Source organism: Octopus sinensis, linkage group LG4, assembly GCF_006345805.1.
Source record: "Octopus sinensis linkage group LG4, ASM634580v1, whole genome shotgun sequence".
Taxonomy (NCBI): Eukaryota; Metazoa; Mollusca; class Cephalopoda; order Octopoda; family Octopodidae; genus Octopus; species Octopus sinensis.
The window spans coordinates 4,772,622-4,786,740 of NC_043000.1; the positions used below are offsets into that span (position 1 = coordinate 4,772,622).

Sequence of the window (14,119 nt, forward strand, 5' to 3'; positions counted from 1 at the left end):
TTTTATCAACCACGAGAGGATGAAAGGTAAAGTTGACCTCAGTGTGATTTGAACTCAGACTGTTAAGAGCTACAGCAAAATACCAATACACTTCCCATATAATAATAATAATAAAATGCCCTGATGCAGTACCAGGCAGTGGCTTCTGATCTTAACTGACTGGAAGTGTTATCATGTACATTGTTTTGTCTTGGTTATAAAAGATGGGCTACAGCAAATATTCTGCTCAATACCACAGATTTGCTTGTCAGTTGTTTGACCTTAACCAGTTGACCATGTCCCTTAGTGGCTGACGATATGTGCATCTCTGACCACGAGCAGAAGTAGTGGGGGAGCATCATAGCCATGTGTTGAGAGGGATTCTTTGGGGTTTGAATAATTCACCTCTGGAAACATGGGTGGTTCTTTCAACATCCTTAAACAACCCTTATTCAGGGACCTTTTGAGCGGGATGGGCTACTCGACAAGAAGAAAATTCTAACTGGAGCCCACCTGCAAGGTCATGTACTGTTTATCTTGATATAAGATCACCATGTCGCGCACATATGGTTGTGATGCATGTGCCTAGTGTACCATTATCAGACAGGTAGTCATGATGGGTATACTGGGCTTCGTATATTTTACCCCAGTGTCACTTTGGTGGCATGCACTGCTCTCTCAATCAATCAATCAATAATAATAATAATAATATAATAATAATAATAATAATAATAATAATAACAACAATAATAATGTAACTCTTTTTAGTTATAGGACAATGCCAGCAATTTTGAAGGGAGGAAGCATGTTGATTATATTGGCATTCCAGGTAATTGACTGCTGCTTATCTTATTGATGAAAGGCAAAGTGAACCTTGACAGTATTTGAACTCAGAACATAAAAAGCAGGAAGAAATGTTAAGTATTTTGTTCAAAGTTCTAAGAATTCAGCCACCAAGCCGTCTTAGCAAATATAATAAATTCTTTTTTATGATTGGCACAAAAACTGAAATTTTGGAGGAGAGGATAATTAACCCTGGAAGGAGGGAAGGTAAAGTCAACCTCAGCAGCATTTGAACTCAGAACATAAAGCTGGAGGAAATGCCTCTAAACATTTTGCCCATTGTGCCACCTTAATAATACTAAAGCTACTAATAATAATGGTTTCAAATTTTGGCACAAGACCAGCAGTTTCCAGGTAGAAAATAAGTTGATTACATTAACTCCAGTGACCAGCTGGTATTTATTTAATCGACCCAGAAAGGATGAAAGATAAAGTCGGCCCTGGTGGAATTTGAACTTCTAAACATAAAGTCGAATGAAATACCGCTAAGCATTCTGCCTGGTGTACTAATGATTCTGCCATCTTGCCACTGTAATAACAAAAATAATAATAATAATAATAATATAATAATAATAATAATAATAATAATAATAATAATAATCCTTTCTACTATAGGCACGAGGCCTGAAATTTGGTGGGAGGGGGGAAGTCGATTACATCAACCCCAATACATAATTGGTACTTAATTTACTGACCCTCAAAAAGATGACTGACAAAGTCAACCTCAGCAGTATTTGAACTCAGAATGTAATGCTGGATGAAATCCCACTAAGCATTTTTCTCTTAGTGTGCTAACATTTCTGCCAGTTTGCTGTTTTAATAATAATAATAATAATATTAATAATCTTTTCCTGGAATTGGATCTCAAAGTACATATAAAGCATTTAAATATTGGGTTGGCAAACCCTTTACGATAGAAAAAAATCAGGTAGCATTCAATATTTTCAGTCCAAAAGAATTTTTCAACCTGATATTTACATGCTATTATTTATAGCTTTATGTGCTTTGAGATCCAATTCCAAGAAAGAATTATTCCATACTCTCTTGAAAGTGAATAAATTCTTATGTCAACAACAATAACAAAAATAATAACAATAATAATAATAATGATAATAATAATAACAACAACAATAATAATAATCCTTTTTATTATAGGCACAAACCCTGAAATTTTGGAGGAGGGGACTAGTTGATTACATCAACCCCAGTGCTCAACTGGTACTTATTTAATCGACCCTGAAAGGATGAAAGGCAAAGTCGACCTCAGTGGAATTTGAACTCAGAACGTAAGAACAGACAAAATGCCACTAAGCATTTCAGTTAACATGTTAACGATTCTGCAGCTCACCACCAATATTAATAATGATAATTGTGATAATAGCAATAACAATAATAATATTAATAACAATGTAACTTTTTTACTTAGAGAAAGAAAAGGTGCGTCAAGAACAATGTGTTGTAATATTCATACTTTTCCAACAAACAATACCAACAAAAATAAGCAAAAAAAAAAAAAAAACCCAACAAAAAAAACAACAAAAAATATACAGATAGTTCCAACTGGGAATTTGAAACCAGCTCACAGATTTAATTGGCACAGAATTTGTCCCTGCACCATGGTAATGCTGCCACAGCCATCTTCATCATCATCATCATCATCATCATCATCACCATTGTGTTCATCATCATTTTCATCATCATCATCATCATCATATCACAACAACAACAATATTAAATAGTCAATTTTCCTCCTATTCAATAAATTGTTCTATGTTATAAAAACCGTACATCATATTTACAAATATCACATATTATTTTCATGCATTAAATTTTATCTTCATATATATATATATATATATGTATATATATATATATGTATATATATATATATATATTTATCAAATACAACCTGTTGGTTTGCTTAATGCAGGATTATTTTTCTTTCTTTTTTTTTTGCTTGCTTACTTGTTTTTGTTTTTAGATCTGGTCTTCATTTATTTGGTGTTCTTTTTTTTTTTAAATTCCAATTTTTGTTCTTTTGCTTTTTTTTTTTTAAAAGAATTTTCGTGATAACTAAATTGTTAAGGAGTTATAGATTTTTGCTGTAATGCAGAAAAACGAATTGTGTTCATGGATTTCTTGAGCTTGCAGATGTGCAATGTTCCAAGAGGAATCTGAAACATACAGAAAAGAAAAGAAATAGAATGAGAACAGATTAGATGCAGTAATAATAATAATAATAATAATAATAATAATAATAATAATAATAATAATAGTAATAATAATAGTAATAATAATAGAAGAAGAAGAAGAAGAAGAAGAAGAAGAAGAAGAAGAAGAAGAAGAAGAAGAAGAAGAAGAAGAAGAAGAAGAAGAAGAAGAAGAAGAAGAAGAAGAAGAAGAAGAAGAAGTAGAAGAAGAAGGAGTAGTGAAGTAATATAGTAAGTTTCAGTAAAGCATAACGGATTTGAATGGAGGGAAATAAGCTCCCCCTCTCCTGCCTCCCAGAAGAAAAAATTAATTTAATACAGTGTAACAAGTATATCAATAAAAGGGAGTGAGATGTCCAGTTGAGTATGGGGAGATAATCCTTAAATACATACATTTACACACACATATATATATATATATACACATATACATATATTGTCAGTGAATTATAAATCCAGAAAAAAGCACACTCTAAGTTATAGAGCTGTAGAGTATATAGATAAAGATGGATTTGGCCGGTCTATGGGATTATTCTGAGTCTCACGGCCATAAAGCGTGTAGCTTTACAGCATTTCTTGAGACCCTAGGCCTATGGCCTCTAATAGCAACAACAATAATAATAATAGTAGTAGTTTCAAATGTTGACACAAGGCCTGAAACTTTGCAGAAGAGGATTAGCTGATTACATTGAGTCCAGTGCTCAACTGGTACTTATTTTATCAGCCCCGAAAGGATGATAGGCAAAGTTGACTCCAGCGGCATTTGGACTCAGAATGTAAAGGCACACAAAATACTGTTGAGCAATTTACCTGGCCTGTAGCAGCAGCAGCAATAATAATAATAATAATAATAATAATGGGAGCATTATAGCCATGTGTTGAGAGGGATTCTTTGGGGTTTGAATAATTCACCTCTGGAAACATGGGTGGTTCTTTCAACATCCTTAAACAACCCTTATTCAGGGATATTTTGAGCGGGATCGGCTACTCGACAAGAAGAAATTTCTAACTGGGCCCCATCTGCAAGGTCATGTGCTGTTTACTTGATATGAGATCACCATGTCGCGCACATATGGTTGTGATGCATGTGCCTGGTGTACCCTTATCAGACGGGTAGTCATGATGGGTATATTGGGCTTCGTATATTTTACCCCAGTGTCACTTTGATGGCATGAACTGCTCTCTCACTCAATAATAATAATAATAATAATAATAATAATAATGATAATGATAATAATAATAATAATAATAATAATAATAATAATAATAATAATAATAAAGATGATGATGATGATGATAATACATTGTCTGAGACTACAAAGTTTTTTCCCTTACTAACCAAGTTGATTTTGGTCCCGAAATTTCGGAGCATGCTGTATACATAGCATATAATACATGGACTTTTATGATGAATTTTAAACTAATTCTTAAAAACATTTTTGCATAAGGGGAAATTTAGCTGCTGGCTAGAAACCAGCACATGCAGCTAGACATGGTAGAGCATATGAACTGAGTGTCTAGCAAAACTTTAGTTGGGTCAGCGTCCTCTGTTCTACTTTCAGAATTCAAATCTAATTGGGTTCAATAAAACATAACATGCAGGAGACATGCCGTGAGGGTGGTGGGGCATGTTGCCCTTGATGTTGATTTTAGCAATCAGCTACACAACCTACCCTCTCCACCCCAACATGTTCTGGGCTTTGTGACGACAACAAAAGAAATCAATATTAAGAATGAAAGAAAAGAAAGAAAGAAAACAATGGCTAACTAATCAATCAGGCTTTACCACGAGATGAGAAATGAGTTAATAAAGCAAACGGCCATACTATGCAGTTATGCAGTTTATGTGCAGAGCAATTACACACGGGGATTCTGTTGATGCAGCTGTAGAAATATGAGAGAAAAAAATAAGAAGAATAAAAATAATTTATTCTGCTAAAACAAGCAATGCAAATCGGTGAATGAGAATGTTATTAGTAGAGAGGAGTACAAGGAGTTACTGTTAATGACTATGTAACTAAGCTAATAAAACCAAACCAAAAAATTTTTAATAAAAAGGGAAAATGGAAGGGATGAAAGAAACATGATGAAATATGGCAGAACGAATGTATTATCATAGTAAATATCTATTTACTAAATAGACCTAAGAATTAGTTTCAGTACATTACTACTTGTCGAAGAACAAACAAAAGGGAATGAGCACTTGTATATGTACATGTGTTTGTGTGTGTATATATATGCATATATGCATGTGTGTGTTTATGTGTGTATGTGTGTGTATATATATATATATATCATCATCATCATCATCATCGTTTAGCGTCCGCTTTCCATGCTGGCATGGGTTGGACAGTTCAACTGGGGTCTGGGAAGCCAGAAGGCTGCACCAGGCTCCAGTCTTATCTGGCAGTGTTTCTACAGCTGGATACCCTTCCTAACGCCAACCACTCCGTGAGTGTAGTGGGTGCTTTTTATGTGCCACCGACACAGGTGCTAGACGAGGCTGGCGAACGGCCACGCTCGGATGGTGTTTTTTACGTATATATATATATATATGGATGAGGATGAAAGCCCATGCTTCGGTCAGAATTGACCATGGAACTGCACCTAGAAAGTTACCCTCTGAGGCACAGAACTGGGCAAGATTGTTTATAGATGACCAGCAGTCACCCATGCATACCAGCCTCCCCTCTCCATGGCACTGATGTTATCCAAAGGAAACACACAGTTCTGATACAGCTTGGAACCAGTGATGTCGCAACTCATTTTTACTGGAGTAATGTGAAGTAAAGTGTCTTGCTCAAGAACACAACACACAGCCTGGTCCGGGTATTGAACTCACTACCTCATGATTGTGAGCCTGTAAGTATATATATATATATATATTATATAAGAGGGCTTAGTAAAATAAATTACTTTGCCGCATACTGAACTCATTAGAAATAGCAGCTAAAAACTTTTTTAAAGCTATTTCTAATACTTAAAGAAAATCTCTCTCATATATAGTGTTTGCTTAATTCAACTCACAAAGTTTGGGGGTAAGGACATCGAAAAATCAAATGCTAAGGTTATTCGAGAACGTACGTTTCAAGATTAGTCAAAACAACATTCTATCATCGGCTCAGAAATTCCTTGGTTTGGATTTGGAACACTGAAAATAAGAACATACCTTTTCGAAGATCTGCTCCCAACTAACAGTGCCAACAAATTCAAATAAGCAAGCGAAGAATCTCCGTTCTCCCCTTTCCACCAGCGTGGGTTAAAATCATCAAACACTATGCTTATTCGGTAAAATCCGAAGCATTATCAGAGGGAGATTAATTATAATTTCAACAATTGAGGGCAAAATTAATTAATTATTAATCAATTTCACCAAGTGTTCAGTATGCAAAGGGACCATTCAAGGCGAATTCAAATTATTACATTATATATATATATATATATATATACATACATACATACATACATACATACATACACACACACACACACACACACACACACACACATGTATATAAATATATATAACCATGTCTTGCAAATATCAAAATTACGTAAACTAACACTGGAATGGTTTATGATGTGCTCAGTGGCTTATCCTTAATTTCTGCTAAGATATGCTTTTTAAAACACAGATATGAAGTAAATCTCTTGCTCCTTGTATTTATAGTCATTGGAGCTTCTTAAGTGTTTTAAAAGATGCAGTTTTTTAAGTGAGCAGATGGAGCGTCTTTTTCGAAGCATTAATATAAAGTTTAGTTGTCCCCTTAAGTTTCCATATTAATGCTGAGAGGGTTGTTGTATGTTTCTTCTCAAGATTTTGGATTTAAATTTAAATGTTCCTTATACAGATCCAGTATAATGTTTGGTCTCTGTCCAAGCATTGCCATAGTTTGCTGATACCTGTGCTTCTTAAGCAACAGAGGATATACAATGGGCAAGATTTTTTCTTCATGTCCACATTTTAAAAAATACATCTTAGTGGAAATTAAGGATAAACCACTGGACACACCATATTCCAGTGTTGTTGGTTTATGAAATTTTGATATTTGTAAGGCACTGGTTATATTTACTGAGAATTTAATTACCCCCACTCCATTTCTCTGAAACTTTTTTAAAATGTGCATGTTAATTCAAAAGTTGATTGTATAAAATGCAGTCACTAAACTGTCTTTCACCAGCTTGATAAATGGTGAAATAAATTAATATTTTGGCAGGGAAACCCTGGGTAACTGTATTTCACACAGCTATTTGTGGTTTTTATTATATCTTTATTTTCTTAACTGATTGATTGCTATATTACTTGCTGAAGGCTGACCACTCAGAATGACCACATAGAATATATATATATATGTGTGTGTGTGTGTGTGTGTGTGTGTTTATTTAGTTTTTAAATTCAAGCTATTATTAGTTCATACTGTGAAAACAGAATGGTATGATGAGCTTGTGTAGCAACTATGTGTTTTCAAGCAATTTTTCAGACTTAAATATACAACTTGGCTGGTGATTTTGGAAGAATGAGAAAGGTCTTTGAGAATGCAAGAGAAAAGACAAGGGAAAGGTAAAAGTAAAAAGTGGAAAGAGAGAAAAGTAAAACAAAAATTAAGTGTTACATCCCTTTGGCCCATTTGAATCAAAATTAATATGGTTGGTGTAAATTAATTCAATGTAGAGAAAGTCAAAGTTTGTGAGGCTGTATGCTTAATCCTATCCTTAACAGATAAGTATTTCCTCATTAACCATAGATACAAGAAAATTTTTAATAAACATTCAGTGGAAGTTTCATAGCATGCACCCACTCCAAGTTGTAACTGTCAAAAACCAGAAACTTGCCCACTCAACCAGGTATGCATGCTTAACTCAGTGGTTTATGAAACTGAAGTCACTGTGGTGCTCCAAAATAAAGAAATTCAAAAGAAAAAGTGCATTGATATATGCAAAATTGATTTTTAAAAAATACACTGACCACCAGTTTTCTTTATAAGAAGAAGACCAGAAAGTTAGCTAGCTATATCTGGGAAAGCCAACTACACATTGCAAGTGGAGCATCATGGAATTATCAACACCATACATTAATGGATCAAAGAGATGCAGGTTTTGTTTAGCCAAAAGATCTCATGACCTTTTTAGAGAAAAAAAATGCTACTGATCTACTAAATTCCAGATCTGAAATTTTATTCACAGTAAGCTTCTAGTCAAATTTCTTTCATCATACTGGAAAACACTACCCTCTCTTGATAAGCATGCAGTCTCACAAACTTTCACTTTTTACTCATTGAATTAATTTACACAAACTAAATAATTCTGATTCCAACAGGGATATAACTCTAAACTTTTATCTTGGCTCACTTGGCTTGCCGAGGCTTCTCAAGCACAGCATATTTCCAAAGGTCCCAGTCACTAGTCATTTCCTCGGTGAGGCCCAATGTTTGAAGGTCATGCCTCACTATCTCATCCCAGGTCTTCCTGGGTCTACCTCTTCCAAGGTTCCCTCAACCGCTAGGGTGTTGCACTTTTTCACACAGCTATCCTCATCCATTCTCGCCACATGACCATACCAGTGCAGTCATCTCTCTTGCACACCATACATGAAGCTTCTTAGGTCCAACTTTTTACTCAAGGTACTTACACTCTGTCGAGTATGCACACTGACATTACACATCCACCAGAGCATACTGGCTTCATTCCTTGTGAGCTTATGCATGTCCTCAGCAGTCACGGCCCATGTTTCACTGCCACATAGCATGGCTGTTTGTACACATGCATCATACAGTCCACCTTTTACTCTGAGTGAGAGGCACTTTGTCACCAGCAGAGGTATGAGCTCTCTGAACTTTGCCCAGTCTATTCTTATTCTAGCAGCTACACTTTCAGCACCCCCCCCCACTACTGATTTGGTCACCTAGGTAACAGAAACTATCAACTACTTCTAGTTTTTCTCCCTGGAATGAGGCAGAAGTTGTTCTCTGCACATTTTCAGTGTCTATTGCACCTGAACATCTGCCACATACAAAAGCTATCTTCCCAGTTAGCCTTCCTTTGATATTGCTACAACTCTTATGTGTCCATAGTTTACACACACACACACATATATATATATGAAACTGTAAGGTGTTACTCAAGCACTCAACTTTGAGTCCAACGCATCTTATAGAAACAGCTGTAAGGTAATGAAGTTCATTAGATAATCATTTACTCCTTTGCCATCATTTTTCTCAGATATATATATATTATGACTGGCACCCGGCAGATGCCAAGACCCCTGGACTGGAGATACGTAAAAAGCACTATCCGAATCGTGGCCAAAGCCAGTGCCGCCTCGACTGGCTTCCGTGCAGGTGGCACGTAAAATGCACCAATCTGACTGTGGCCGATGCCAGCCTTGCCTGGCTCCAGTGCAGGTGGCACATAAAAAGCACTCACTACACTCACGGAATGGTTGGCGTTAGGAAGGGCATCCAGCTGTAGAAACATTGCCAGATAAGACCGGAGCCTGGTGCAGCCTTCTGGCTTCCCAGATCCCTGGTCGAACCGTCCAACCCATGCTAGCATGGAGAACGGATGTTAAACGATGATGATATATGAAACAAATGTGAGACCCATATATGAAACAGATTCCTCCGAACAAATATGTAAAAATATGTGCAACTAACAACACCCTGAAATTCCCAGGATTCCCCCTTTATCTTGGTTCTGATAAGTCTACAGATAAAACACAGATAAATAAAGAAAATATGTTTATCAAACGGTATGAACTACAGCTTAATTGTAATTGTACAACTAAATTGTACAATTTAATTACAACATATTGTAATGGGTCACTAACTAAGACTTAAAACCATAACATGTTTTGAAATCAGCCTTGATAGCTATTCTTTTATTCTTTCACTTGTTTCAGTCATTTGTCTGTGGCCATGCTGGAGCACTACCTTAAAGGGTTTTTAGCCAAAGAAATCAGCCCCAGGACTTATCCTTTGTAAGCCTAGTACATATTTTATCGGTTTTCTTTTGCCGAACTACTAAGTTACAGGGTCATAAACACACCAACATCAGTTATCAAGCAATGGTGATTACTCTTTCCCTTTTACTCTTTTACTTGTTTCAGTCATTTGACTGCGGCCATGCTGGAGCACCGCCTTTAGTCGAGCAACTCGACCCCGGGACTTATTCTTTGGAAGCCCAGTACTTATTCTATCGGTCTCTTTTGCCGAACAGCTAAGTGACGGGGACGTAAACACACCAGCATCGGTTGTCAAGCAATGCTAGGGGGACAAACACAGACACACAAACACACACACGCATACATATGCATATATATACTTATATACGACAGGCTTCTTTCAGTTTCCGTCTACCAAATCCACTCACAAGGCTTTGGTCGGCCTGAGGCTATAGCAGAAGACACTTGCCCAAGATGCCACGCAGTGGGACTGAACCTGGAACCATGTGGTTGGTTAGCAAGCTACTTACCACACAGCCACTCCTGGGACAAATATATATATAAACAATAGGCTTCTTTCAGTTTCTGTCAACCAAATCCGCTCACAAGGCATTAGTTTTGGGTTCAGTCCAACTGTGTAACTTTGAGCAAGTGTCTTTTACTATAACCTGGGGCTCATCGAAGTCTTGTGAATGGAATCAGTAGACGGAAACAAAAAAAGACACCTGTATACCTTTATCTCTCTCTATATATGCATGTGCATGTGTGCATGTATGTGTAGTTACCTATGAATGATAATTGTAAATCAGTATTGAAGCTACGAAGGGTAATGAACCATAGAAAACCTGCTTTGACAAATTCCATCTGATCCATGCAAGCATGGAAATGCAAATGTTAAAACAATGATGATAATGATGATGATGATGATGATGGTGATGATGATAATGATGATGATTACAATGGCGATGATGGTGGTGATGATGATGATGATGATGATGTTTATGATGTGTTTATTATTGGCATAATGACCTTCCCAGGATACAACAAAATCCGTTTCAACACACAGCTTCACATCAAGAATCTTGCAAACCCAATACAAAAATTAAATCTCTCTCTCTCTCCTTTCATATATACATATATATATATATATATATAATTATTAAGTTTGAAAATGGAGATTCAATGGATATAAATTAATATATACATATACATACATATATATATTTACATTTATACATTTGTTTTGCAAGATTTCTGATGTGAAACCACGTGTGCATATGTATGTGCATGCATGTATCAGGTCATCCCATAAGTTCTGTCCGAATTTTGAATAAAGAAAACAAGTGATCAAATGTTATATTTAATTGAAATTTAATCATCAATGTACTTTCCCTGATTATCTATGACTTCCTTCCATCTATTTACAAGCTTTTTAATCCCATCAATGTAACACTTTTTTGGTTTCAAAGCGAAGAACTCTGAAATGTCAGTTTTGACCTCCTCCTGGCTTGCGAAAGTTATGTCCCCCAAATGATTCTGTAAACTACGAAACAAATGGTAGTCTGAAGGAGCAAGGTTGGGAGAATAAGGTGGATGAGGAATTTTTTCCCAACCAAGCTCTTTGATCATCTGTAATATGATCTTTGCATTGTCCTGATGAAACATCACTCCTATTTGATTCACTAAAGCAGATAATTTTTTCTTCAAAGCTTGGTTTAAACACTCTAATTGCTGACAGTAGACTTGAGCATTGATTGCTGCATTAGGTGGTAACAATTCAAAGTGAATTACTCCTTTGCAATCCCACCAGATAGAGAGAAGAACCTTTTTCCCATGAAATTCCCTTCTTGGTTGTGGTTTTACCAAGCCACTGTTTATGATGTTTAACATTTCGATAGAATATCCATTTGTCGTCACCTGTTCAAAAAGGGTGAAATGTGCTTGCGGTTGCTTTCAGACAATTCACGAGGCACCCATTTTCCAAGTTCAGGAACCTTTCCAAGTTGTTGAAGATGATGATGAACAGTTGTATGGTTTGAACTAAGCTTTATTGCCAATTCTTCAACTGAAAATGCAGGATTTTCTTCAAGTAATGCCTCAAGAAGCTTATCATCAAAGTCAACTGGACATCCTGTTGGATCTTCATCTTCAAGGCTGAAATCTGCACTTCTGAATTTTGCAAACCATCTTCTGCAAGTTCTTTCATTCAAGCATTCTTTCCCATAAACTGAGTGTATGTTTCAAGTAGCTTCAGCTGCAGAGTTTCCTTTTTTGTACTCATAAAGCATTATATGGCCCACATACTCTTTTGATACTTCAACGTTAGAAAGGATTTTAATCAAAGAAATTTTAATTCTATTATTCTGTAAAATAATATTTAATTAGTTTAAATGTACACACATGCATAAAAAAATTTTTAATTCCATTAGACATTCTAAAATATTATTAAATTTCATTCAATTTTAAAAATGGTAAAATCGGACAGAACTTATGGGATGACCTGATATGTATAATTACCAATCAGCTGGTAACCCAGGCTTGTTTTCTCTTGAATTATCCATTGTTTGAATATATTTCGAAACACACACATACACACACATGGCTGTATGTTTGAATGTATATTGTGAGCATGTGTGTGTGTGTGTGTGTGTGTACATGCATGTATATGTATGGGTGTAATTGAGCATATTCTTACTACAGACGTACTCTAATGCAGTTTCCCTAACATTGTACAGCTCTTCAAAAGTCCCATTCTTCTGCTGTTCATTTTATCTTGTTCTCAATAACTCCTCCCGGCCACAAGGCCATATTTATCCCAACGTATATTTTAACAACAAAGGAAGAAGACAATTTAATTATTCACCTGGGTCATTTCCTCCCTTTATTTTGCAGGTTTTGTTTCCTCACTTTCATTTTTTGCATGCCTTTGTTTTATGTTTTTGTTCCTGGTCTATACTGTGCTACCGGAATAAATGAGTTGTCAATTAACGATGTATTATGAATTGATTAGCCAATAGTCAATAAAAGATCATTGGGTAATCAGCAGACAGTATTCATTTTAAAAGATAAATCATTGTCAAACTAAGAGAATACAGGTTACGTTTAGACATTAATCTGTGCAGGTAAAGTTGCTTCTTAGACAAGAACACTGTTTTACACAAAAGGACTAAGAAGTTTAGTGTAGTGATTTTCTTTTTAAGCAAAAGTGTAATTAACATCATCATCATCATCATCATCATCATCATTTAGTGTCCATTTTCCATGCTGGCATGGGCTAGTCGGTTTGACCGGAACTGGTAAGCCGGGGAGTTGCACTAGGTTCCAGTCTGATTTGGCATGGTTTCTATGGCTGGATGCCTTTGCTAACACCAACCGCTCCGAGAGTGTAATGGGTGCTTTTTACGTGCCACTGGCATGGGTGCCATTTACAGGATACTGGCAAAGGCCGTGACTATGATTTCACTTGGTTTGTCAAGTCTTCTCAAGCACAGCATATTGCCAAAGGGTGGAGGCACAATGGCCCAGTGGTTAGGGTAGTGGACTCGCGATCATAGGATCACGGTTTCGATCCCCAGACCGGGCGTTGTGAGTGTTTATTGAGTGAAAACACCTAAAAAAGCTTCACGAGGCTCTGGCAGGGGGTGGTGGTGATCCCTGCTGTACTCTTTCACCACAACTTTCTCTCACTCTTACTTCCTGTTTCTCTTGTACCTGTATTTCAAGGGGCCGGCCTTGTCACTCTCTGTGTCACGCTGAATATCCCCAAGAACTACGTTAAGGGTGCACGTGTCTGTGGAGTGCTCAGCCACTTACACGTTAATTTCACAAGCAGGCTGTTCCATTGATTCGGATCAACTGGAACCCTCATCGTCGTAACCGATGGAGTGCTTCCATCCATTGCCAAAGGTCTCAGTCACTAGTCATCATCTCCATGAGGTCCAATATTCAAAGATCATACTTCACTTCATCCCATGTCTTCCTGGGTATACCTCTTCCACAGGAACCCTCCACAGTTAGAGATTGGCACTTCTTTACACAGCTGTTCTCCATTATTCTTTTTCTTCTTATTATTATTATTGATTTGACTCAGGTTCATTCTTATTCCAGGTAGAATTTATGTAGGTAGTGTAACCTTAAGCAGCCACAA

The 14,119-nt window shown here is 36.4% G+C and overlaps 1 protein-coding gene across 3 annotated transcripts in view; it reads right to left on the minus strand.

Moving 5' to 3' along the window:
* Positions 1-2,826: 2,826 nt before the first annotated feature.
* Positions 2,827-14,119, minus strand: part of LOC115210406 — a 129,698-nt gene continuing 118,405 nt past the window's right edge. For all 3 annotated transcript variants that reach the window (XR_004998600.1, XR_004998599.1, XM_036501721.1), the window contains one exon: positions 2,827-2,996. The gene's annotated coding sequence lies outside the window, so the exon portion shown is untranslated. The remainder of the gene's footprint in view (positions 2,997-14,119) is intronic.